At 51.8% G+C, this 27,900-nt stretch overlaps 1 protein-coding gene across 24 annotated transcripts in view; it reads right to left on the bottom strand.

Moving 5' to 3' along the window:
- LOC100120439 (protein daughterless) overlaps positions 1-27,900 on the bottom strand; it is a 126,113-nt gene that overhangs the window by 47,659 nt on the left and 50,554 nt on the right. The window lies entirely within an intron of this gene.

Raw genomic sequence — 27,900 nt, forward strand, 5'->3', positions numbered from 1 at the left:
TACACGGGAGAAAAGCGATCGCATGGAGAGGAGAGAGAGAGAGAGAGAGAGAGAGAGAGAGAGAGAGAGAGAGAGAGAGAGAGAGAGAGAGAGAGAGAAAGAGCGGAGATGCATGATTAATTGCAGCGGCGTCCTGCAGGGTAAATTGAAACGTAAAAAAATAAATGGCCGCGCGTAGGAAAATTAAAAGTCACGATCGTGTATGGGCTACAAATTCTCCTCCGGGATGAAAAGAAAGCGGCGCGGGGGGCGTCCGTGTAGAGAGTACGAAGTAAAAAGAAAAAACGCGATCCATCGAAAGCAAAACCGAAGGGGGTAAAAGGCTTAGCAGGAGCGGGAGCAGCGGCAAATCGGTCATTTCGCCCACAGGATTGAAACCTTAAGAATCGCTCTCCTCTCGGGGCTGGCGGGGGATTGATGAAGGGCCGAGGGTCTCGCTCGCTCTCTTTCGCGTCGTCTGAGCATTAAAGCGTTTCAATTATTTGATCGGACGATAGAATTATACGCGTCGGGGCGGATTCGGCGGGGGAGAAAAAGCGAGAGAGAATAATGAGAATGAGAGTGACTGGCGCGGGAGCGAGACGGAAAATAACAAGAGCGCACAAAGGGGAGCGAGAAAGAGGTGGAATAGCTCCGAGAGAAAATGGGAGAATAAAAGTGTTGCAGCTATAGAGGCGGAGATGCGGGCCAGCTTGGCTCTCGGGCGAAAACCGATGCCCGAAAGTAACACCGAGATTATATGCCGGGGGATGAAAATTACCCTGTTCCAGCCCGCCGCCTCGGTATTTTCCGTCTCTCGTTTCTGCCTTTCGAGCGTTTAATTTGCATTTTTCCCGCGCGATTTCAACGTCGGGTCACGGGGACTCGGTCGCAGCTGCTCATCATTGCGTCGGATTCCTCCGAATCCGCGGGTAGTATGACTCGTATAAATAAACTCGTACGCAAGCGAATGCGAGACTGCAGTGACGTACGGCACTTATGTTTCATCGGAGGCGCAAAATACTTTTCTCTATCTCGTATTCATCTGCCGGCGATTTCCCCGTGAGTTACAGTCGATACCGCGCGCGCGCTGCAAGTCGGCGTCGGCAGAGATCGACTTTTGCGGCTCATAAAACACAAAAATAATATATTTATGATGAAGCCGCGCATGGGGAGAGCGAGAGGGAAGCGCGCCGACCAACGTAAAAATTCAGTGGTGCGCGAATTTACGAGAGGAGAGAGAGAGAGAGAGAGAGAGACGCGTGTAAGCGCGAGATAAATATCTTACGCCTGGCTGCCCGCCATCTTTGGCCCCGAGTCTGCCGCTATACCTGTAGTCGAGGAGGCGCTTTCATGCGCCGCGCTCTGCAGCGGACGGAAAGGAGTCTTGGGCTCGCCGGCGAAGAAAAACGAGAGCCAGTGCGTGCATCCACTGATATCAAAACCGAAAAAAGCGCTCTAAATCGATTGTGTTCTCTCTCGAAATGGCTAATATCAGCTGTACGCGCTCGAAGCCGCGCCACGACGATAATAAACTGTATCCTCGTCGGCGACAACGAGCGCAAGCGCGATACGTCACGCTCACGTCCACGCGCGCCCGCCTAGCCTCTGACTTATACGCTTCCTGACATTTTCAGATATTCAATTACGGCCGCGGCGATATTGTGCGCGCTCGCAAAAACCTAATAAATCGCCCCCTCCGCGCGCGTATGCGATACGGCCTCGGCTGTGAACGTGCGCGCTTTATGTCTCGCGTGTACGCGCAACACATCCTCACAGGACCAGCTCTATCGCGATCTACGCTTTGGAAACGGGACGCGATTTGCGAGGTTCGAGCTCACTAATCCGGCGATATGGCTCGCTCGTATAAGCGATTTCCAGCGGCCGAGGAAATCGTGTTGGGCAGTGTGTTGTAATAGTTTTATTCGAGAAATAGATGGAGCGACCCTCGAAGAAGCGGCGAGAAGAAGCAGAAGAAGGAGCTGAAGGTTCGCGCTCCGAGCGGGAATTTCTACCGACACAGGAAGGTACTTAGGGCTCCAATAAAAACTCGAAGAGGCGACTATACAGCTATAGGCCCGCATACGCAGACCGAACTCGGAGGGAAAAAGAGAGAGCCGACTTCCGGCCAGTTCTTCTTCGCAGCCTCGAAAAAGGATACATCGCGGACGGAGAGGAGGAGGAGGAGGAGGATGCCTACATTAAGCGATGTACTCGCAGCTTTCTCTCTTATCCTACCTCTCTCTCTCTCTCTCTCTCTCTTTAATAAATATATAGTCGGCTCCTTACTTTCCGGAAGTAGAATACGCTGTTGCTTAAATATTTAACCTCTGAGTGCCGCCCCAGCTCGCGTTTCGTCCGCCTGCGCTTCGCTTTTCGCGCTAGCTGCTCTCTGCAGAGCTCTATATGGATTTATGACGATGAAAATGGACGCTCTCTTTCTCGGCCCGTAATGCACTTTCCCAAATTGATAAATACTTCCAAGTTTGAACGGTGCGGCGTATATTCTCATCAGCCTCAACTTTGTGGCGCATAAGGTCAAGCTCGTAAATTAACGCTCAATCCTGCGCGATCAATCAGCGGGGGAAAGTTTCAAAGTCGCGGAAGTCTCCGGCGGGCCTCGAAATTTCGATCCCATCCAAATATACCGGAAATCCGGCCCATCATCGGCCGAGAAAACACAATCCTTATCGAAAAATATACAAACAACCGCGCGCGAGAGGAAGAGTAAACTGCAATCCCCCCTCCACACAGCCACACTCCCGTACGCCAAATTATAAACGAACGAGACAAAGTGCTCGCGGTGAATCACTTGGCGAGCGCGTGTTTACGCTATTTCGAGCCGCGGCGGCGGCCAATTAATTACTGCCTCGCAATTTTATCTCCCGCGCGCTAAAGCGCGGATCAACTTCGGACAAAAACACGAGGAAAGCCCGGGAAAAGTCTCTTATCCGCTGCAGCGGCGGCCTAATTAATTCAACAATGCCGGCCGGCTCTCATTATCGTCGACCCGTCGACGATAACGCGGGCAATCACGACAAACATCGCGCGGCCCGCCGGCGTCGAGGAATGCGATGCGATTGTTTACGAAGCCACGAAAAAAGTCGATTAGGAAACGGACGCTCAAAGTGTTGAGCAGCGAAGCGCAGCGAAGCGCAGCGACGTAGTACGAGTGGATAGAACAATGTGCAGCCAATAAAGCGCGCCGTCCTAGTTATGTGTGCGCGCGCACAACAGAGAGATATTTCGCCTCGGCGATTGAGAACGGAATTAATCACACCGCTCTCGATTGTTCGAGTCAGCCCATTCGGATCGCCGTATTTTAAACGCATACCGCTAGCGCTTCTCCGATAACCTTTCAGAATTACAGAGCGCAAAGTTCGTTCGCACCTTATGAAGGGAGATGGAAATAAAAACGAAAAGCTCTCCCGGGCTGTCGCGTCCCCCCTCCGCCCTTCGACTTTATGCCTCGACCCTTTCGATACTCTCTCTGCGCGTACAGCGCGACGAGCGAGTGGATTTTGACGAATGGCCCGCGCAGAAGCCTATGAACGCGGGCGCGCGTAAAAAGTGTCGCGCGGGAAGGAAGAGAAAAATATAACGACGATTTTTCGAATTGCGCGCGTAATAAAGTCAGCACAGTCCGGACGATACGAGAGCGCCATATATCTCCGATCGAAAACCTAGTGCGCGAGTGCGAGGGAAAAAAGGGTGCGTGCGAGCGACATTATTACCGGTTAAACGCACTCCGGAGTATGCAAATCGCGGCGCTGCTCGCTCGCGCGGCAAATAAAGCGCCGCTGGGGATTCGCATGCGGCGAAAAAAGCGTGTACAAGCTGCTCTCGAGACGAGCGACGCCGACGACGCGACTGGTTTAAACGGCGCCGCGAAAGCAGAGGAGGAAACCGACCGGACAACCTATGTGCAGGGGGATGTGTGCACGATTTCGGCGCAGAAACAGGAACGACGGGATGCGCGACTGCGGAGAGCTGTAGCGTCAACAGCCCTCGAGCGCGGACGCGTATGTTTTATCACCGAGTTGCGATACGCGGAGGAAATTAGTTATGCATCGGGTTTGATTTTTTCCTTCGACGTAGCCGCGCGCAAAAATATCCATCGGATCGCGACATTCCGCTCAAATGAATAACGGCGAGCGATCAAATTTCCATTTCGACGGGCAAAAATCACGAAGGCAGCGCGTCAAATTACAATTTCTACTCGCTTAATGAAAAATCTCTCATTATTTATCGACGAGAGCCCTTCGGCGCATAAATACCCGCCGATTTTCACGCACTGTCAATAACTCACTCGCGCGCGATTATCCTCTTCGCTGAATATCCACCCCGCGCGCGCTTCTGCGGTATAAATAAAAGCGACGCCGACGAAAAATAACACGTACGCGGTTGAATTTACGCGCGAGCTTCTTTCGCGGCCGGGAAGAGATATCCCGTTGCTAAAAAAAAATTATACATTCCGATCGACGAAATTTCAATTACACGGGGCATATCGATCGAGCGCAGAGTAGTGCCACGCGGGAGGTCGATATCGGTTGCCCTGGGTTAAGGGTTGCAATTTTGCGAGAGGTTTTAAAATCCTGATTCGAGGATCATTTATCCTGTTTATATTCGACGACAAGTCGTGCCTGACAGAATCTAATTATCTGCGGACCGACTTTATATAAATATAAACGTGTACACACGATGTGTTGTAATAAACGATACCGAAATATCCGGGAATCGTACAAATGCTCAATTTCCCGGAAGAAATAAATTCATAATACAATAACGTTTGAACACTGCGCAGCGCGCGCGCGCGCGTTTTCCATATTTCGCTCTTTATGTACTCGCTCGTAAAAGTGCCCTTTGCAGGCAAAATTTTCGGTTAAAAAGCTTATAGATGTATAAATAAATTATCGACGGCCGTCGAGCGGGCGAGCGAGTCGGTTAGCCGTAAAACTCTCGCGCGCGGCCGTTCCCGATTTTTGCGCGTCCCATTGGCCAAAAGCGCGCTTTTGTGTAAGGCGATTTCGCGGCAGCGGGAGCGCGCGACCGTCCGAATATTTGCGCAGCTTGTTTGCCCTTTTACACGCGGCCGCAGAGAAATTCGCGCTTCAAAAAGCACCGACATATTTGCCCTTTGCCCTTTTATTTCTCAATTACCGATTATACCCATGACATCCGAGCGCGAGCGCGCCAGGGGAGCGAAAATCAAATGCACAGTTCATATCGCGCTTTTTCGCTTGTTTTCGCTGCGGGCTCTTTATTAAAAATTTTATCGCGACTTTAAAAAATATGCCGATAAACCAGAGCGACGAGCTACTGCACTGCAGCAACACGCCTCCGGCCAATGGGAAGAGGCCGTAAACGATCTTCCCGACGCGGTCGCAGCAGCAGCAGACAAGGTGGCGCGTCTCGCTGACCCGCGGCTATCTGCACCGGAGTTTCGTTAAAAAAGCGAAACTCGGACATCTGCATGCAGCGCGGTCTACGCAGCTGGAGGTTATCGTCGAGGCCTTTTTCTTTCTCCGCTAGACGGACTGACGCGCGTCCTCTTATCAGTAGCCCGGCGCGAGATCGGTCGGATTAGGGAGTTGAAAGGAGGTGATAAATATCATAAAAAAACACCTCGTCGCGAGCCTGCGTCGGACGTTTTTCCGCGGCAAAGCGCGTCACAGAGTGCTACCGGCGAGATTGTACGGAGTCCGCAAGACGTAATGGAGTGAGATAGAGAATCCCATCGGAGTTCGGCCGACGCGTCCCCGAAGGGACAGGCTGATGCTGCTCGCGGGGGTGCACCAAGCAAGCAGGCAAGCAAGCCTTCTATCTCTATCTCTCCCCTGGCCGCCTCTGACTGACAAGCAATTATGCGAGGCTGGCCGCCGCCGCCGTCCGTCGCTTCGAAGGCAGGAAATGGCATTTCGCCAGGATAGACTCCCTCCCCCTCCCCCTCCCTCCCTCTCTCTGGCTCTCTGGCTTTGGCTGCAGCGCGCGGAAGCGACGGCGAAAATAATTTCGCTGGCTAGCCACGAGACAGTAATCAGGTATTTCGTTTAAGGCAGCGGCTGATCCTCGGGAGGGTCGCGCAGGAGGGACTTCGCGTATACCTTACCGATCGGCCTTTCCGGGAAATAATCGGGTCGCGTTGATGACGGGGCTGCTGCCTTTCTCTACTCACCTGGAAGAGAGAGAAAATTGAACGGGTTAGTCGAGAGCGAAATCGCCTATTTGTTAGTCCTATTTGTTAATTTGAAAGTCGTAAATTAATAATTCAACGCCCTACATTACACTTCCATTAAGCGCGCGCTAGCGGCCGATCGATGAATCATTGACGTACATCGCTCCTATAACTTATTCATTCGCGCTCTCGGGGCTCGTTAACAAGAAAGGAGCTCGCGATTTCGACGATTTATTCGTCAATTAAAACCCGGAGAGTCGGCCGCAGCGAGTTTAAAAAGCGATTAAAATAGACCAGATCTCGAGAGCGTGATATGGCGCACGCCGCATGCGCTGCCGACCTACGCATCGGAGAAATTACGATTTTATTGCGGGAATCGGGAAAGCGAGCATATTCGTGCTCTCCGCCTCGCTTCGATGAAGAGAGAGAGAGAGAGAGAGAGAGAGAGGCTTCAATAATTCATCGGATGATGCGCCGCCGCGCATCGCGCCGGAGAGAAAGAGGTCGGCGCAATTCGCAACGCACAGCAGCAGCAGCAGCGGCGGCTCTAATTGCGGCTGCATCGCAAAGAAGAAGAAGCCCTGAATTGATCCGTGCGCCGCCAGCTCGGATGACGCGAGGCCCAGGCCGCTATTATACGCGCCGATTCGTTTATGCTGTTGCTACTGCTGCTGGAGCGATGATGACATTCAAGACTTGAATGAAGCGAAATTGTTGTGCAACGACTCGCCCCTTTTAAGCAGGTTTAATTCGCTTCCTCCTCGCATTGCGGCTTTTTTAATTAATCAGCCCTAGCAGCCAGTTACACAGTAAAAATCTCCTTCGATAACTCGAAAACGCGGGGCTAATGAACCCATTGGAGCCACATCCTTTAAACAAACATCGTCGTCGTAGTCGTCGCGCAATAACAAGATGCAGTGCCGCGCGCGAGGCGAGCCGCTAATTACCTCGACGCATATGCGCGTCGGCTCGCACGTGCACGCGCCAGACGTGTTCCGCGATGTCCGAGTTGACATGGCTGTCGCGGCGGCTCGCGCATTAATCCACGCGAAATTCGCCGTTGCAAAATTCGCAACGGGCACGTGTACATGCGCGGAGAGTGATATCGTCGAAAAATGCTGTTATACTGCGGCACTTTTCGAGGGACAGGGAGACAATGTGCAGCGGTCGGGCGTCAGTATTAATTAGGAGTGATTATGGTAATCGATGTCAGACGCGTCGGGGAATCGGGGAGGGATAACGTTATTTTAACGGAAGCCAATTGCATCGGGACCGTTGGACAATGGCCGCGACTACAAATGACCTTATACGCGCCCCGTGCTCTCGATCTAATTTTGGTGTGTGTATTATGTACCTTGAAAGTCGCGAATGCGACCTATTAACGTCTCCCGGCGAGCTTTTCGATCCCATCGACGACGATGCGAGCAGCGCTGCGGAAATATGAAAACACGAAAAAAGCGAAAGCGGGTGACGCTTCCCTGCAAACGCACTAGCGGTTCCACACGAGAGCGCGCGCTGCATATAAGCTCTATTCCGCGCTGCCATTGTAATCCGGCGTAATCGCATAATCGCCGCGCGGCGCGTGGGCGTGTCAAAGGAGCCGACGGTCTCCCTAAACGGTTATCGCTTCGACACGACGACGCGCCCTTATTCTTCTCCGTGCGCGCTCCATTGTAATGTCGTCCGCGACGTCCGCGCGGAATTCGAAAGTCCCGCGCGCACGTTTTAGGAAATTGTTGTTTTTGCACGCCGCGCGGCGATATTCCTTCATTTACTGTCGCTACAGCCGCGAGGAGCCCGTTAAGGAGCGGAAAAAATCGCGAGAAAGCTGTGTTTTGTTTTCCCGGTTTATAGAAAGGTAAAAGCCCCGCTCTGCTCGCGCGGTAAATAATCGCCCGCTGATTTATTTATGTTTATTAAGAGCCATTGTGTGTCGCTGCGTCAGCGCGTTTTCCGATTGTCTACGGGCAACAGAGAGTACGTATACACATACGAGGGCTAATATATGTTGATGGCTTTTATTGCCCGCGTGCACTGCCAGCGATCGCGTATAGAGAGCGCTTTATGTAAGCGCGGGCTCCCTTTTTTCCGCAGAGATGAGAAAAGGCTTGCTCTCCGTTGCGCAATGCTGCGCGGTGAATATTTAAATAATCCGCACGTTTGGAGCAGTTTAGCGACTTGTTTACTTCAATACTTGTTTGAGTATTGCGAGTCAACTGCGGACAAATTACGTTTCATCAGCCATATCCCTTATTGCAACTATATAATGCGCGCGTTTAACGCTCTAACAAATGCCCGCGCAACGACAATGGCGCAGCGCATTCGCCCGTGTGTGTGCAAAGCAGAGCCGGGACTCTATACAGGATTCGCGTGTCTGTGTGAACAGGCGTGTAAAAGGAGGAGGTGCGGAAAAAATAAGCAAAAACGAGCCTCTGTATTCTCTCGAGGCGGAAGCCCTGGCTCCATTTCTATTACGCCACTCGCTCTCCCGGGGACAATCGCTTTAAATTCGCGCGAGTGCTTTATAATTCGGCCATTAGTCCCCCGGGGGAGATAGTGTAAATATAAGCCAAACGTATTCGCAGGCAGGACGCACACAATGAGATCCTCCAGCGCGGCGGATGAAAAGTTTGAGAAAACCGGCGAGGAAAAGCCGCGGGAGAAAGGGGCCAGGTATACACGGCGAAAGAGAGTCCGCTTCGCTTTGTAGTATGGTAATAGGCGCGCGTGCACGATCGGATACGCGAGGAATATAACGGATGGCGCGGCGCGATGTAGAGCGCGCGCCGGGAAAAGACAAGACAAGTATACGAAGATCGGCGCTAGGCCTTTTTCCGCCGCGACGTCCATGAGCCATAATAATGGCGAGCGGCGCACGCGCCTGATTCATTGGGCCTTTTCGGATGAGAAACGAACGCGCGAGAGAGCCGCCGCTTTTGGATGAGCACTGCGCGCGCTCGCGTGTTGTTACTTTCTCTTTCGATGCCGCCGCTGCATTGCGGACTTTCGGGGCCGTTAATGCCGCGACTTGCATCGCTAATGACCGCGAGCGAGAGGGGAGAGGGAGAGAAGCTGCTGCCGTTTTTTCACTCTCCTCCGCGATGAGCGAGCGTTGCTAAACTCGAGCGACTACCGATCCGTATTGCTGCAGCGCACGCCGAACGATCCGTCGTTAGGTGAGTCAGTGTGCGCGCGTGATGCGACGTTGCCAACGATGAGCGCGTACGATGGATCGAAAATATCAGAGGTTGTTTCCGAAATTAATACTCCCGCGCGGACTAAATCGAACGTAAGAGGGCAGAGCCCGGGGCGATTCGTCGAAGTAACTCGGGCAATCATCAGCTGCCGCAGTAAAACTCGGGCCGCGCGCACGAAAAATCCTTCATTCCACGCTCTAACTCCGGCAATAATCGTTCGGCGTCGAGGATATAGAGGCTGCCGACGGGAGAGAAAAGTCCCGTCATCGATCACGGGCTCCTCCTCCCCCGCGCGTTTTCCAGCTCTGCCGGCTACGCAGCTCGCAGCCCGACAATGGCCCGTCGTATCTTCCACGCTCGATCTCCGAATCGATTTTTCGTCCGGCGGCGAGCGAAGGGTGGCTCCCGCTGCAGACAGGCTCGGGCTCTTGACCGCCGCGGCTGCAGGTACGACGGGGGTGAAACAACAAGCGAGCGAAAGCGCGTGCAACAATGGGCCCGGGAGGGAACGCAGCGCCCCCGATTGAGAACCCCGTGAGCGCGAGCGAGCGAGACGGAGAGAGAGCCGCGCTCCGATTGGTCCCTGGACCACGCACCTGGCGGACAGCTGCTCGCTCTCGCACACAGCCACGCGCACGCCCACACCGACACGAGCGCGCCTGTGTGCGTTGACAGGTCGTTTCCTCGACGCGAGAGTGCGTGCCGCGCTGCGGAGCAACGGAACTCGGAAGATGCCGAGGGCATCGCGGGCCCCTCGTGCGAGCGCGAGAGAGCTTCTTCTTCTTTCCCTTCGCTTCTCTTTTCGAAGGAGCAAGACTCTCTTCCGAATCGACATAGCCGAGCTATCGAGCGCGTTTTTCTTTGTGGCCCGATCGCGCCTTATCGAACGGCCCGCTCGTTATTTAAAATTTAAAATTACCGCGAGTTAACGGCGCGGTATTTTTTCCCAAACGTGTCCGCATCCCAATTTCCGCGCCGACGTTTATTCGGTGTAAATTCTCGCGTCGTAATCTCCGGCGCTGCGTAAATAAGAACTTTCGAAATCCGCCGAGGTGTCGGAGAACAAATGTCCGTGTACTCAGGCCGGTTATTGAATAAAGATACGCCAAAGGTAAATACAGGTAATACTAGGCCCGCAAAGAAATAATCTTAATCCCGCAACGGCCGAGACCGCCGTAAATTGCGCCGCGGCCGAGTTGCAAAACTTTCGAGCGCCGCGCACCAGAAGCGCAACGCAAACAAGCGTCGCGGCCGGCATCTTCCGAAAATCCGTGGTCCACTCAAGGCCCCACGAAGCGAAAATAAAATTTCTAGTCCCTTGAGAAAACAGCGACGGGCCTGGATTAACAGGTATAGGCAGCACTCCCTCGCGCCCTCCGCAGCACCAGCAGCCGCGGCGATCGAGACAATGAGCCGCTGCTCGTGCCGGGGACGAGGACGGGCCTCCGGCAGGTCCTTTGCTCGGATTGTAAGCCTCGTCTCGGGGGCTGCGTCTTTATACTGCCGCTAATCTCATTGTTTTACGCACGCAGAGCGACGTCTCTCGGCCGTACACTGCACCATGGGGGTACCTGCGCGATGACGATCCGAGCGGCTGCTTCTCCCCGGATTATGCGCGTACTCGCGTACATTTCATAACAACCGGCTCGATTTTCCGAGCGCGCGTTTTGAAATTCTCGAAACGTTCGACAGAGCAAATAGTTGCGCGGCCATTAGCATACGCGGCTGATAAGCCCCCTCGGAGCGGACCGATAAGCCCCGAGCGTTATTGTCATACCGGAGAACTTTTCGAAGTTTCGAATTCTTCGCTTATACACGCACACAAAGGCCGCATACGTTGCGCGCAGCGGGGAGCGGGTATCTCGAGAGTAAAAACAGGAAACCGCTTCATTGGTCGATAAAAAGATGGCCGGCGCCGACAGTGACAGCGGCAGCGGCGCGATTATATCTCTGATTGTCGAATCGACGAGTCGGGCGTCTCGGCTTTATTTTCAACACCTGTGCAAAGAAACGGGAACACACATTTCGTCCGGATATTTAAAGGCGAAATCCCTCGAGCATGAAAGTTTAACTGAAATACACGTACGGACAGCCCAGCTCTAGATATTGTATAGTTGCGAGACCCCCGAGAAGTCGGGCATCGAAAAAAATTCCATCATTATCTGTCATCGAATCGGCTTTATCTCTCGTGCAATAATAAAACAATCGCAGAGAGGCCGCGCACGAGAAATTGAAAAAAAATGAGCGACGCAAAGAGGTTTAAGACTTACATTCGACGTGTGCTGACCTCGTTTTTCCTCGTCGATTTCGAGTCTTTTTTACGACTGATTTAATTTGAATATTCGTTCGGAGCAGCAGCTATTCTCGAAATGTAAAGCTCCGCGTTTCGCAATGTCACCTACTCTCGTGGAAAATGTTTCGACAGCGGCCTTATACTTTTTTCGTACAGCAGCAGCAGCAGCAGTGCACGAAATTCGAGCTAATCCCGAGGGACAACATAAGAGACTGCAGTGTAAAAGCGAGAGCGGGAAAATGTGAGAAATGTGTAAGAAAAGACAGAACGAGGAAGAGCGAAAAGTCGGGTCTGCGCTGGCGAGCAGGAAATGACCCATTCACCGGGGGTGTTGCGCAGCGAATTCCCCTTTTCCTTCAAAAAGTCAAGAGCGCGTTTTATTAGAGGTATGAAGATTGCACGGAGCATAAAAGTCGGCCGCATATTGAACGAGGAAGAAAGTGGACAAGCTATGAAATTAAATTAAATTAAGTTTTTTCCTTCTTATCATAGCACAGACACTCGCAAAGCTGAAATTTAATTAACACGCCGCGAAGTTGGCGAAAAAACGAGAAGGACTTCTTCTAGCTCCGAGTGCATTAATTTTTATAGACAGCCGAGCACGTGTTAATGTCATCGCATCGGTGCGGTATATAAAAACTTCAATCAAGTTACCCGTACAGAAGTGAGAAAAAAGCAACGATTAGTTAACAAGTTCCGCGGCTCACGTGCACAAATATACCCGACTATATTTAATCCCAGAAGTTCCGTTTCGCTGCAGCGCGCGTCACGCGTATAATGAAGCTGTAGACGAGACACTAAAACGGTACTAGCTCAGAGTTATTGCACATTTCTCACGCGCAGACGTAAGTTAATTATTATCCGGGCGATAAAGCTTCGGCTTCTGCGCTAATACACTTTGAGAATCAATCTTTTTCATCGCGCCAACGGGCGCGCGCGCGAGAAGGTGACGACAACGACACGCGCGATCTTTTTTTCGCGCGCACTTGCATAAATATTTCCACTAGACGCGCGGCCAGAGAGCAATGAGCTCGATCCTTGGGCGTATTTTTTCAGTCCATCATGTGCAGTATAAAAATACGCGCGTCGACGAAGCTCGCGACAACGGCGAAAGCTGATTACGAGCGCGAGCGGCAGCAGCTACACCTTGGCGGAGGCAAATTGCTTGGCGGCGCGCAAAACGGGTAGCAGCCGGATGGGGGCGCGCACGAGCGGATCGACGTACTGCGATCTGGCGGTAGGCACGGGCCTGCACGAAATCTGCCCTGGGAAATCGAAACCGCAGCGGTGCGCGCCGGTTAAGGAAGGAAGGAAGGAAGGCGCGAGAGATAACGTACGCTTATGTGTGTAACTCGAGACAGCGGCAGCTTACGTGCACGCAGTGACGAGGTAGCTGCGCTACGACTGATACTGATTTTCGCGGCTGCTCTGCGCAGTAGCTTTCGTTCGGCAGGTGCATGTGTATTTGCAACAGCTGCTTTTTTGTTTACTCGCTCTCAGTGTGTCAATCGCTGCGCAGCTTGCCTGTTGCTTTGAGGCTTATGCGGAATAATGCAGCGAAGTGACAGTTGCTGCTATTTTGAATTTTCTAACAAGCCGTTATAAGAGCTGATAAACGAGTTCTAGTACGACATCAAAATTTTCATCGCGTTTTTTTGCACGAGCCATCGACTCGATAGATGGCTTGTGTCACTTATACGTCTCTTTTCCAATCCAAAATAGAATGCGTGTCGATCTTGGGGAATATTCGATATTCCATGCAATCTGTTCTCGAACGGATCTTGAAACATCGAAAATTCATGCGACAGATGACATTTTCTCTGAGAATCAGGATGCGCCGCTGCTTCAAGCGATTCCGCCTTTAGAATGCGCTGATAAATCGAAAGAGACAAAACTAATTTGACCTATAAACTGCAACGAGCGACTTCTTCCTCGACGAGTATCACCTCCGCGCTCGTAAATCGGAGCCTTTGGATTACACTAATCAAGGAGGCGCGGGTAAGTTGATTAGGTATAGCAAAGTCGCGCACGAGTACCCATGCGCGCAAAAGATGATCCCTTTGAATGCGCCCGGCAAAGCCCATCGAGCAAAACAATGGCCATGTTGCAACGTCCTCTTAGCTCCTCCGCTGCCATATAATATACAATACAAGCAAGATACACGAGACAGAAGGACGGAGACAATAATACCGAGGTAGCACACGCATACAAGTGCGATCCCTCGGTCTCTCTCCGTCTCTCTGTCTGGCAACGATTACCGCGCGATAAGAATCGTTTAGAAACGTCGAAGTGAGTTACGTCGATAGCGGCATAAATTGCGCGGACAGCAGTTTTATGCGCGTCTCTAACGGTATACACGCGCGTCTTGCAATTAAATTGCCCCCTTCTTCGCCGTCTGGCGGACTCGTTAATGTAGCTACGAAGCCGCGTGTATGCTCTCACAGCCTCTATATATATACGCAGAGGAGCTGAATAAATGAATTTACGAGGAATATTCGCGGCTCAAATTTTGATTGAGGAAATATGTGCCGTCTTTAATGAGACGCGGGCTTTAACTTGGGGAAAGGTGCTAAAACGCAAATTATAGACTTTCGAGGTGAAACGCAAGCGCGCAATATCGATTTCGCGCGGAGAGATGCTGCAGAACTATTAATTAAGTATTTACAAGGCACGGGATATATCGCCGCCGTGACGCGGGCTTTATTTATCTGGCCTGACCTTTCGCCTGCGCGTGCGGCCGTTAGACTCGCCGCAATGAAAATTCCGCGAATACCTGTAATTGATGACCCTCGCTCCTTGCGAAATTCGCTGTACTCCGCCGGTGATGGCGAAACCCGCGATTTCTCTAATTGAAATCAAACGGATCGCGCACGTGACATAACGAGTCGGCCCAGAACTGACGTCGTTCGATTAAAGAGCGTCGCCGCAACAATGGGCTGTTACATTAAAATAGAAAAGCCATTGAAGCGATGTAAAGCAGCGCACGTGTGGGAAAGGAAATTCTCAAAGCGGATAATAATTCGCGTGTGTTCGCGGCTGTACCGGGAGGATCGACAATATCGTTAACCGATGTTCAACGTCGCGGACAATCGCTTGTCGCAATCGGGCCGTTGTGCATTTTTCGTCTCGACGCCGCGGATGCACTGGCTCGCGAATAACTCGTCGCGACCCAATTCGATTGGCTCGATCTCGCCCATAGCCAGCGCCACCTCCGCCCGCTCGCACTCTAAATCTTTTATGAGAGTGAACTTTTCACCGCCGCTGATTTACGGCTCGGAGTAAAATTTCCGGCATGTCCTCTCGTTCGAGCGGCGTATTTATTCGCGGCTGCTTGATTTGTGGCGGCCTCTGAATTGCAGATCGTAATTGTGCCCCGACGACGACGAAAAATTGCGTTAGCGATGAGACATCGGCGGCTGTGCGCGTGTAATGGATTATACAATGCGTCGTGATTTCACTCGCGCCAAGGAGGCTCGCTCCATTTTCCCGCAAGAGATAGAGAGCTGAGGGAGGAAGCAAGTATATACAAGTGTCGTGGAGCTTTGTTTGCCCCGGTCGCTCGTAAATCGTCGTCGCGGCAAGTTTTCGCGCTCGCGCAAGTTGCGCACCAAACGGATTCAGCTGGCTCTCCGACATTATCATGCGCTCGTTTTCAGTTTGTCGCGGAGATTTTTCCAACAAACTTTCCCGGAGGATAAAAATCGCCCGGCTGATTTACCGCCTCGCCTTACTTCCGATTCCCGGAAGAGGGCTCGCTATTTTTCAGCCTATTGTACGAGGTTTTTCGAGAGCGTCTTCTTCAGAAGTAGTCTGTCCAATGCGAGCCGAGCGATAAACGTCAGTCCCGCCGGTAATTAAAACATCGGAGCGGCGGCGGCAGCCGGGAAATAAAAGCGCCCGCGTCCTCGAGAGGGAGAGAGACGGAGCGAGAGACTAAGCAGAGCCCATAAGGTGGCGCGCGACAGCCAGGGGAGATAAGTGCCCGTCCCCGTCCGCGCACGATTTTCCACGCTGCATATAATTCCCTCGCGTGGCCGCTCTCCCTCTCGGGCGCGGGCATCTCGTCTCGCGTCTTCAATAAAAATAGAACGTGCGTGCGTGCCTGCAGTGACACTATCTCGTCTCCGAGTCTTTACGGCGGCGGCAGCGGAGCAAAGGCGGCCGACAAAAGGAAAAGCAGCTCGGCCCGGAGGACGAAAAAAAGGAAAGGCGATAAAGCGGAGTGTCGGGAGACCCTTAGATTAGGATAGGTTATAGGTCTGCCGAAGCGGCTCACTCCGAGAGCAAGAGAGAGAGAGAGAGAGAGAGAGAGAGAGAGAGAGAGAGAGAGAGAGAGAGAGAGTGGGAGGAGGCGAGCGAGCGCACGCCATATGGCGAAGATCCCTTGGAAAATAAGTGGCAGCGGATATCGGCGGTGGCGCGCGAGCCTAGAAAATTCCTCGGCGGCGCGCAGGCTTCCCGCCTGAAGATTCATGGGGTTTCTCCTCCTGCGATCCGCTGCCCTCTCTCTCTCTCTCTCTCTCTCTCTCTCTCTCTCTGTACGACTACTGCGCACACGAAAAACGAGACTACACGCGCCACTCGAACCCGACACTGCTTCCTCTCTCGCTCTCTTCGCCCGGCTCGTTTCGCCGGAGGGAGATTTTTCTTTTCTTTCCTCGTCCTTTTCTGACCAGTGGGTTTCTGGAGTAATGGAAGTGGCCGCCGCTACCGGGCGATTTAGAGGAAGGCTTTTTTACGTCGCCCGGCTCCGCGTTGTTACCCAATTACCGCGCTGCGGGTGTGCGTCGTTAGTTCCCCCGAACGATTGTCTGCCCTCTGGCCTCTGCTGCTTTTACTCACCTAGAACACAAAGAAAGGAATCATGTCGTTAGATAAACGCTTCTCGGGAAATTGTCTGCTAGAAATTGCCCAGAGCTTATGCTTGTATGCACCGTTGCAAAGTTTTTTTTTAATCCCTAATGCCGCAAACCTCATATTGCGACGTTATCGGGCGCGTTATCGCCGGGTTAATTACGTATCTCGTTCGAATTAATGACCCCTCGATAAGCATGATTCAATAAACTTAACGACTGCCGCGCCGAGAAAGAAATTTCATCGAGCGAATACAATGCAAAACGGTACAAGCGCGCGGGCGACTCGCTCCTTTTTAACAATGACACGACGAGCGCCGCGCGTGTTTCAAGTTTTGCGTAACGCGCGCATATACGGAGAGGACTCGCACATACAAACAGAGAGAGAGAGAGAGAGAGAGAGAGAGAGAGCGGCGAGGAACGGAGAAATTCTGACCATAATGGACTATCGGAATATCGAACTATATGGGCAGAGCGCGCGCAACTATTCGTCGCAGCTGGTTGACGCCCACCACAGGCGCACACAGCATTACACATACAACGGGGGCAGAGTCTAGGGAGAGCTCGAGCGAGAGAACCGTAGCTTTATGCAAATTATTACGCGAAATCTTTGTTTGGGGAGAGAGCGCGCGCTCGTCGGTTGCGTAATCCGCTCGCGCTTTATATCTCTTTATTTTGAGAGCCGGACGAGAGCGAGCCGCCGCTGCGTATTATGCGCTTGCTATACCCGTTTCTCCGAGCGTCTATACGCCGGCTCGCCCGTCTATTCGTGCACGAGCTTCCTCTCGCGGCTTTTTAACGCGCGCACGCACTTGCAGGGCCGCACTCGCAGAAACTCTCGCGCCGAATGCGATGTCGTTCGATTGGTCCTTATTGATGATGAAAAAGGCGCAAATCCCACCGACCTAGTCTCGGACACGTCCTCGCGCTGCACCGATGTGCGTGATCATCAGCGAGAGAACGCTGCGCAATAATCGGGATACTTTGCGCACACTTGGTGTGCACACAGAGTGCAGCAGGCTCTCTCGGATAAGGCCGATGCGAGCAGGGCGCTCCCTCGCGCGCGCGTTAATGGCCGGGATTGGCCGAAGCCGGAGCGCGAGCGAGTAGCTCTCCGAGACGCGGCTCGTCGACAAACGCGACAAACGGGCATAACCTGCACGCCTATCCGTGCAAACACGCCCGGGGATAATGGTTACAAGCTTCGGGGATATATGCCAGAGCGACGACGTGTGTCGGATCCTGGGATTCGGCTATTAGGCTCTTGGCTACTCAGGCCCGTGTATGGAGGGAAGTATTGCGCACATAGTGGCATAACCCCCCGGTATATATAGTGGAGCCCGAGTTATGGACGCACTATACGGTCGTTTGTCTTTTGCTAATTTAACGCCGCCGCGTGATCCTCCGGCTTCGCTACAGTATACAGTGCGGAGACCTGTGCGAGTATACGAACGTCCGCGATTTCGAAAAACGGAGCCGCGAATCTCCCGTCCGATCTCTCCTCCGCCGTCAGCAGCGCCGCGGCAATTAACCGACTGCGAATATAAGTAAGTCAAGGTTGGTGCTTCTCTCTCTCTCCGTCGCGGCGGCGACAGCAGCAGCAGTGCGTGAGCTCGGGGGCCGTTAATGTCCCTTGCCATGTGCATCTGCGCCGCGCGTATACCCGGGAACAAGTACCTGCCATGTCGGGCTCGCGCGAGGGGGTACGCTGTGTCGCTCTCTCCGATCATACGCCGCCGAGAGCGTACGTGTGCGCATAATGCTGATCCCGCTCCACGCGGACACGGCTGTAACTTTGCTCTATGCAGATTCCTGCACGACGCGCCGTCTTTCATCCTACGCGTCCCTAATTTTCATATCGCAATGCGCCCGACGAATGAGCTCTTCACGCACTACAGGCGGATCGGAAAGAGCGCGAGTGACGAGCGAAGCTCGAAAAAACAATCGACTCATATAATAAGACTGGAGTCGCGTCCCATTTATATCAATTCAATTCAATGGCGCTTTCGCGACGACGACTACCGCTGCCGCAGTGGCTCTCATCCCGCCTATACTCCTTTCGGCTCAATTACCGAAACGAACGCCGGCGCATAATTTATACGCGTAAATAGTGCGAAGTGAAATACATACCAAAAACGTCTCTCTCTCTCTCTCTCTCTCTCTCTCTCTCTCTCTCTCTCTCTCTCTCTCTCTCTATTATTTTCTCGCGCGACAAATGGCCGAGCTTCGATTTCGAGATAATAAATTATACCCCCGCGCCCGCGCGCGTTCGAAAATTTTCCCCGGCGAGAACGCTTTTTTCCTACTCGTCATTTGGCTGCTCGCGCACCACGCGACGAATAATGAAGTAATAACGCGATGGGCATATTTCACATCTCGCGAGCGCGAGTCGGGAAATTTATTACTTTTATCTGGGAAATAACGCGCGCGCGCGCGATGACCATTATCCCGATGGAGCCATCCCTGTACACGCACGAGTGTATTATCAGACAAGTCAGACAAGCATAATACAAGTTATACAGACGCCAAATTGATTCTCGATTGAAATTCTGCTTTTGCATCGATAGACAAAGGCGAACGAGGTTGCCCGCGCACAGTCGTATACGCGTAGCGTATACGTTACGCGCATCCTGGAAAAGACAGGCTTACGCAACGAAGTTTGACTAGTGCGCGCGCTCGGGGTATCGGAGTGTGTAACGAGGGTTGAAATGGACTTTCAGGTAATAAGCGCACGTCAATTTTCCATCCCAGTTTGTTGCTGCTTCAGCGGCGCCATAGCTGCAGGATAACCTTTTCGACAATTAGAACAAAATTCTATCGGAAGCAGCTTCAGTTATAAGACGCGTGTTATGACATCCTCGCGCGCGCGCGCGATTGTCTGTCTGTGTGTATGTGTGTGTGTGTCTGTGTAGTGTATGCAAGACGTGACTCGAATGTTGAATATTAGTCTCTGAAAACATACACATTTGAAAGTCATTCCGAAGAGCCTAAGTAGAATAGTTTGTTTATCCAGCATCAAGTGTGTACGAGCGAAGAAATGATATCTTCCTTTTGTCTCGCTTGACCTCGATTCCTCGGTGTCACGTTGGCTTGAATTGAATTTGAGTACACACTTTATCGAAATCCAGTTGTATAGCATGCAGTTCTTCGAATCGAAATCGAAAAAGTAGAGCTAAAAATAGTTGAAAAAGTTTTTGATAGAGAACTGCGATTCTCGGTGTTTGAAATACCAAATGGCATATCGAATACCAGCCGTTCTCACGCCGAATTTAGAATTGGGAAGGTCACGAGGCTTTGGAAGCCCGACCGTGCGATCGAAGCTTAATTCCGGTTTCATCGCCGCGAAAATTCCCGATAAGGAGCTTTATTATCGACAGCTTCAATTGTAAACGCTGATTGCCAGATATACACCGAGCTCTATGGAAAGCGGCTTTTATCTTTGACCGCGTGTTCGCGCGCGTCAGCGAGATATTTCAGCATTAATTCCTATATAAATTCGCAACACATCGCATTTTCACACATTTTATTGCACGCGTCAAACGATCGAATAAAGCGCATCAGCTTGCAGATGCTCGTTCGCTTTCGACTAATCTGCAGCTAATATCCGCAGATACATCGTTTCACATTATACAGCCGTCGTTTATTTTTTACACTCGCCGCGATGTAATAAAAAGATACACTGCACTGGCGATGGTTAATTGAGGCCCTACGCTCAGCCTACAACATCCAGAGAATGTAAATCAGACAGGCAGATCCTCGATCACGAGCTTCCGGCCGGCGCAAAAAACGGCCCGAAACGAGAAAACCCCATGGCTAATCCCCCGGCGAACAAAGCCCGCGTATTCGATACAGCCGTGACTTTAATTTTTGGTTCTTCCGCGCGTAGCAGTGAACGCCAAGTGAGAGAAAAAAACGAGAGCGATGCTCGGGCCGCAGACAGGAGTGCGGAGGGCATTATAATACGGGGCGAAGGATAAAAAGCAACAAAGGAGTCAAAGAACGAGGTGCATAAAGGAGAGCTCGCTCGCGCACACAAAATATGAGGCCGGACACCATGGCTGCGCGAATATTTTATATATATATGGCGGACCGGATGCTCGGTGGGGGAGGGGAGACCGGAAATAGCCGCCCTTGCGATCGGCAATGTAGACTTTCGAAAGACCTCGGAGAGAGAGAGCAACCAGTGCGCGCTCGGGCAATTAAGAGCCGGGAAGATACAAGGGTGGGAAACGTATCCACGCACCTACGGCGGGGGTGTTCTTTCAGCGGAAAGCTTTATTTTTCGATTCTTTCGTGCGATTTTGAAGGAGGATGTCTCGATTACTCCGAAGAGGCAAACTTGTGTTGTTCTATCGGAGGAAAAAATGTTTCGAATTTCTACGCAGATATGACTGCGAAAGACTATATCGTTCGTTACACAGGCGAGTCGTGACTCAAGGTAACATTGATTTAATATCGATTAATCTTGACTTCTAATCAGGCCCGGCTTATCAGTTATTCCGCTTTCGCTACTTTGAATGCGCATTATCGAAAAGTCACGACTAAACACGCGTCGCGAGCAGCGCTATCGCATAGTATTGACAAGATAAAAGGCTCGAGTCGATAATAGGAAAAAACACAAAAACTCCGGAGCTCTCGCTGAGCATCGCATAAAATAAAGGCTCGTCGGCAGAGGAAAAAATTGTTTGAAAAAGGCCTCCGCGTAGGCTCGCAGCGGAGCGTAATCGTCCACACGTACGCACACAAGCTGCTTGAATTATAACCATCCGTCTTCGCGGATCCAGTAATTAAAACAGAGAAGCAGCTTATACAGCGGCAGCGGGGCAGGCAGAGCCCGCAGAAAAAAGCAAACAAATCATCGTCCCCTGCCGCAGCAGTAAAACCGGTGCCGTTCAGACGCCCCCCTCCTCCTTCTCCCCGCGCGAAGACGCACACATTCGAGAGTGATGTGCGCGACTTAAAAAGCGCGCGCGCGACAAAGTCGAATCTCGACTTTTAGCCTTTCAACTCGGCAGCGACGGCGAATCGTAAAGCGGCAGCCCAATAAAGCGCTCCCGCTATATACCTATATCGTATCCAGAAGCTCCAATTATTTACGGCGCAGTGTGCGGGTTTAACGATACCTGGAATTACTCAGGAGCAGCGCGCGACGCCGCCATAGTGGTATACGCGCATAGGGCTATACGGCCGACACGAGTTACGGCGCAGTCTCGAATGAGCAAGCGAGAGCGCAATTCATCAAATAATGGCCGACAGCTGTCGATCTTCTTATACGCGCCGGGAAATCGCGCTCGCGCGCGAGCTAGCGAGCGACGACCACCTATAGTTATAACGACGCGGAATATGCAGTATGCCGCCATTCATCTTCCATTCGGGCTCGGGACTCCTGATCCCGCCGCAGCAACAATGCGCCCGCGGAGACCCTTAATTACAAAAGTCCGCGAGAGCGAGCGGCGCTGCCTGTCCGTAATAATATCTATTATGCGTCACCTTTCTATTTTTTCTCTCGCTCACTTGGAAGAATAGGGGAGGACTGCAAATCGCTCGCGTGTTCGCTGTTACTGCCGCCGGAGACGTGTTTCGCAACGACGCCGCGGCCGCTGCCGCCGCGGTTGATGCTATATCTCGCTATTCAAACGGACTGCGGCCTTAGCATTCGCGCTGGGTTATGGGCCTTTTTTATGCGATAATTCGACACCGACTGCAGCGAGCCTCTAATTGTGCCGCTGCTGCTGCTGCTGCTGTCCGACTTTGGTCTCCGTTTTACGATTTCGCTGTTTTTCCTATGCCGAACTGAATCGCATAGAGTGCGCGCTTAGTATAAATAATTAACCGAAAATCACGCGTTAACAGCACAACAGCAGGAGTCGGCTCATTACGGAATTCGCGCACTGGCTGAAATTCAGTTGCAACATGGTTACTAGAGCTTATACGCAGCGCGAATTTATTCACGATTTCCACAGCCGGAACATCGCTAGCAGTATACAGCGGTAGCTAGCGCACAATGGCTCTCGAGTATTTTAATTGTTTATCATATTCCCGCCGATGCGCAGAGAGCGAGACAGAAGGAGAGCACTAACTCACTCGGCACTTTCTTCCCTCTCGGCGGCGGACCTTGAAAACTCTCGCCGCGCGCGGAGCGAAGAAAAAGTCCCGTGTCCGTAATTTATGCGAAGCTCCGCGCGTCTCGGGCTTTCCTCCATACACAGAGAGCGATACACACTCGCCCCTAAAAACCGGGGCGCCGAGCGCGTACACACGCTAACACGCTACACGCAAACGCGCACACTCGCGCGCGAGCGAGAAATAGCGGTACTCGGGGCCGCTCTGGCTTTTACTTTTTTTCTCTCATTCTGCGCGCGAGCTCTACGCTCTTTTTCCTTTTCTGCCTTTTCTTTCTCCTCCTCCTCCTCCTTCGTCGTCTTCCTCCTCGCTCGCGCGCGCGCGGCAGCGAACCCTCGCTTATTTACTCGGGAAGAGCGAGAGAGAGAGAGAGAGAGAGAGAGAGAGAGAGAGAGAGAGAGAGAGAGAGAGAGAGAGAGAGAGAGAGAGAGGAACGACTCGTTTATTTTTGCCTGTCGCGGGCGCGCGCCCGGGGAAAAAAGAAGCACGCTGCTTCTCCGGGAACGTCGCTCTCGTCTCTCTCTCTCTCTCTCTCTCTCTCTCTCTTTCTCTCTCTCTCTCTCTCTCTCTCTCTCTCTCTCTTCTCTCTTTTTTCGCTCTGTTACTCGCCCTTTCTGCTACACACTCGAAATTCGCGATTCGTCGTATTAGCCTCCCTTTCTCTCAGCGTGACGTGCGAGGATGCGATAAATTTCCGGAAATTACGAGGTTATTTAATTTCTCCTTCCCACCGCCGCTCGGCTTGTTTTCTCGATATTGTAGGTACGTGCAGCGTTGAGCAACGCGAGAGACTCGAAATCTCGCCTCGGCATCAATTAGGCGAGCATCTCTCAATTCCAGCGGATTGATCGATGGCCGCTCGGTTCGAGCGGGAAAAACGACCTCGTTTCTCATTAATTACGGCGCGATTTTTCCGCGCGAGTTGAGGGCTGGAAAAGGGGCTCGATTTAGCGATCGTTTAAATTTGCCGGATCGCGCACGTACGGCGGCTGTACGCGCGTAGCCCGTATTAACCGTCGGCTGCTGTACTTTTCAAGGCGAAATTGGTGAATTACGGTAACGAGCGAACTTGCTTTTGAAAGGAGACTGTACCGGCGGCGCGCTACCGTTTCAGGCAGAATTAACACGCGAAAGTTTGACCGGCGAGAGAGCGCGCGCGCGCTCCCTCTCGCTGTATAGCAGCCAGTGGATCTCAGTCCCTAAGCAGATGCGCCCCGGCTCCGCCGTTTCGCCAATTTTTGCAAACAGCGCGGAAACCCCGAAGATTTTGCGCTCGCGTCGAGGCTGCGATGAAGCGAGCTAGCCCGAACATTTCCAGCATAAATATAAATGTCGAGAGCGAAGAGATTACGCTAAGATAACATATTAAAATGCAAATGGGCCGCGCGCCAAAACTCGTCGATTTGCATTAAAATCGCGTTTGCATGGGAGCGAGCCGGAAGAAAAGTTTGTTCATTTTTTGCGCGTTCGGGGCCAGGCAATTGAGCGCCACTGGTCTCCTCTCTCTCTCTCTCTCTCTCTCATAAGCCAGTGTCCATACAGTCGCCGGAGCCAGGGGAGGACCCGGCGGCGCACAGCGAAGTGGACTGTACTGAAATAATGTACAGTAAGGCGCAAAAGGGCTTAGTCGCGCGCCCGGGCGAGAGAAACGGAGCAGACGAATGCAGTGGCAACGAATCTCTCTTTCTGCGCCGCACGCGGCTAACAATGGTGTGCAAAGGAGATTAACAAACAGAACAGGCTAACGCATAATCGTATTATTTCTAGCTAAGTCGCATTTAAATTAGATAGAAATTCCATTTAACGAAACAATGCCGAGATGATGAGTCACTATCCCGCCGCGGATTTGAATAAACTGTACGTATACCTATATTCCTGCACGGTCGCTATAATATTATAAAGTCTAATCCGACATTTTTCCCTTTCTCTCTCTCTCTCTCTCTCTCTCTCTCTCTCTCTCTCTCTCTCTCGCAGAGGCCAAGCAGGCTTCCTTCTTCCCCGGCTCTTTCTCTCTCTTTTTTCCTCGGCGGAAAAAGGCAAGTAGCGAGCTCTCTCGCGCGCCTCGCCAACTTTCAAGGGAAGGTACAACGCGAGCGCGAATTTCCGCGAGAGAGATGTACCTATATACCCACGCTCCTCTGCAGCGCTGAGGCCGTAAAAGTGAAATGCATTTGCATTTGCAAGTGGATGAATTGAATTGCGTCGCGTGAAATTTAATTTTCCCGCATATAATGCCGCCGGTCGCTTCTTCTTTTTCTGCCGGGCCGCGACGGTAAGAAAGGGCAAACGGGAAAGTAATCGCACCGGCCGCCAGCGACGTGCGCGAGTATCGAGTATCGCGCGCGCTCTGCGTGAAATTTCATCGAAGATCGAGGAGCAGGAGAAAAAACGCATCTCTGCGATTATGCGCACATACACTGCATCGACTGGACGGACAAGAGCAGCGCGATTATTTACACTCGAGCGATCGGGCAACACCTCGGCCTATCGGATTTACATAGCATGCCTCATTAATGCTCAGAAATCCATCAAGCTCGCGAGTCCGTGTCATAACCGGCGGCCTGTAGCTATAGTAGTCGCGCAGTAATATAGAGCGCGCGCTCGTAACTCCGTCAGATAAAAACACGAGCGGGGCGGCTGGCTCCTTTTTCCTACGCGCTCGCGCTCGCTATCTCCGCAGATCGAAACGCGCGCTAACTCGAGCGATATTTCCCTCTCCGGCGCGTATATCGAATTAATCCATCTCCCGATTCGATTGAGCTCTTCTCGCGCGTTCGTTGCATTACACGGATACGCTGCGCGTGAATTGCGACGCTTTTCGCCGACGGATGCGAGGATGAAGAATCGCGTGCATATGTGTGGCGGCAGCCATGCTCCTGACGTAAGGCTGACGTCACGCGGACGGAGATAGTGCGCGCGCGATGAGCCTTTCCGCGCACGCCTGCGAACGGTCTGTAAGTCCTCGTTGTGTTTAGTCACTTTGTCGGATTGAATTTGAACGGAGAGAACCTGACATATATCTCACGACCAAATCCATAACGTCTGGTGACAAGTGACAAGTATCGGCACGATTAAGTGTCCCATTAAGTATTCCAGTCCAATCAGGAGATTAGCGCTTTTTGTATGTACCACACATACGCGCGCGGCTATCTGAATATCGTAAATTCTAACTTATCCCGACACTCCCAGTTATTTAATGACCACATTCCGGAGAAATATCGACCGCGACATAAACAAGCCCGGCGCATTGTCATAACAAGTCTGCGTGAAAGTGTCCTTTGTTTTTTCCTGCTCTCCTTATCAAAGAGAGAGAGAGAAAAAGCGACCCTCTCCCGACCCCACGTTGTTCCTCGCGTCGTCGTCTACGAATTTAACATCCGCACGGCTCGTCTCAATAGGTCCTATACTATACGTCACTTTCCCCGCGCGGCGGCCAGTGTACACACAATGCCGCTCTCCGGTGGCTGAAAACGTAAAATATGCAAATCCCGGGGCGTCATCCTAATACCGCAGCGGCAGAAACAGCATCAGCCTGTCTCTCGGAACACGAGAAAGATAGGATTATCGATTACGAGAGAGAGAGAGAGAGAGAGAGAGAGAGAGAGAGAGAGAGAGAGAGAGAGCTATTTGCACGAAAGCTCTCTTCTCCGGCCGAGCCGCTAAACGCTTTTAGCGACCTTAACGTAACGAACGCACAAGTAAGATGAATGCGAGCAGTGCTGCGCGCGCGCGCGTCTAGCAGCCTACGTTCGATATTTCAGAGGCTAGACAATGGAAAGCGATACTATAGAGTTCCAGTTAATGCTCTCCTGTGTGCGGCGCGCGGCAAACGATCGAAGCGGCGGCGGCTCCGTTTGCTTGTTATTCCAAATAAATTATAACTGGCTTCTCGCGCGCTATTGCCGGAGCTTTTTCCATTTAAACGCCTTATTTATCGATTCGCACTAGCTTTTTATAGTTATGTAACGCGCGCTGGCGAGAGAGAGAGAGAGAGAGAGAGAGAGAGAGAGAGAGAGAGAGAGAGCGAGCGATTCACTCGCCTGAAAAATTGGCAACTGATAAAGCGAAAAGTTTGCCGGCGATTCGAGTCACATTGCATAATAAACCCGGAGTGAGAAAAAAGAAGAAAAAAGTATTCTCTGTCCAGTGGAAATTCTGTAAAGCGAAAAATAACGCTCGGCGAAAGCGGCTGAATCACAATCGCGTCGACGAGTAATTTAATAACTCTTATCTCCGATGTATTTCCATCAAACCGATTCACGCTTGCGTGATCGTCTAATACGTATCGAACCTGCCTGCGCGAGCTCGCTTGCTCGCGTGTTATCTGCGGGACGATTCAATTTTTCATCGAATCTCTCTGTCTCTCCCTTGCTGTTGCTGTCGGCGCCGCCGCGCACGAAAATACCCAAGACTCTCCCGTGGGATATAGTGCACGCGCTCTCCCATACCGACCAGACAACAAAGGCCAACACGTAGCATCATTACACCCCCGTATAACAGGCACAGCCTACGAATTTCTGCATTTTCGGGAGCTTTCGTGCTTTGTTCGCTCCGTGTCTATACCTATATCTTTGCCATATTGAATTACGAGAGCGAACATTTTTAAAAACAGAGCCAGGAGATACGAGGCCTCTTTTTTTTGTTTGCCCCGTGCTCCGATTCATTTGCATTCGAGACTTGCCATTGCACGCGCACGGTTGATGTGCTACGTTATGCGACTGATTCATTGTACCTCAAAAGAAGCTCGTCCTTCAAAAGACTACAAACTTTCCGAGCGATATCGAAAAAGTATGGAGCTTCCGAGGAGAACTTTTATCGAGGTGAAAAATTTCTTTTTTAAACCAATTAATCTCCATCGAAACGCGCGCGAGATGGCTTTCGTGCTCCGGGAATAATAGAGTGAAAGAGAGAGAGGACGTTAACTGCTATTATCGAATAAATGTTCGAGGCGTGTGTATCGCTCGCGCATTGAAACATCGCGCACAATAAAATGTAAAATCCAATTGCGATTGCTGACAGCACAATGTGATCTAAAATGCTGGGCGAGTTTAATTTCAGCGCTGAGCGAGAGCGATCATAAAATAATTCTGACATTAACATACAAAGGGAACGCCGATTGAATAAATGCGGTTTAATCGATTTAATCGAGGCCAATTCCGCGTCTCGGGCGCAGGGGCTAATTAAGCCTAACCTGCTCGACGAGGAGCGCGCAGGATTGCAAAAGCAAACAAACAAACGTCGCACGCGGTCTGCATCTCCTGACGATTGAGAGCGTCGAAT

The sequence above is a fragment of the Nasonia vitripennis genome (assembly GCF_009193385.2).
Source record: "Nasonia vitripennis strain AsymCx chromosome 2 unlocalized genomic scaffold, Nvit_psr_1.1 chr2_random0010, whole genome shotgun sequence".
Classification (NCBI taxonomy): Eukaryota; Metazoa; Arthropoda; class Insecta; order Hymenoptera; family Pteromalidae; genus Nasonia; species Nasonia vitripennis.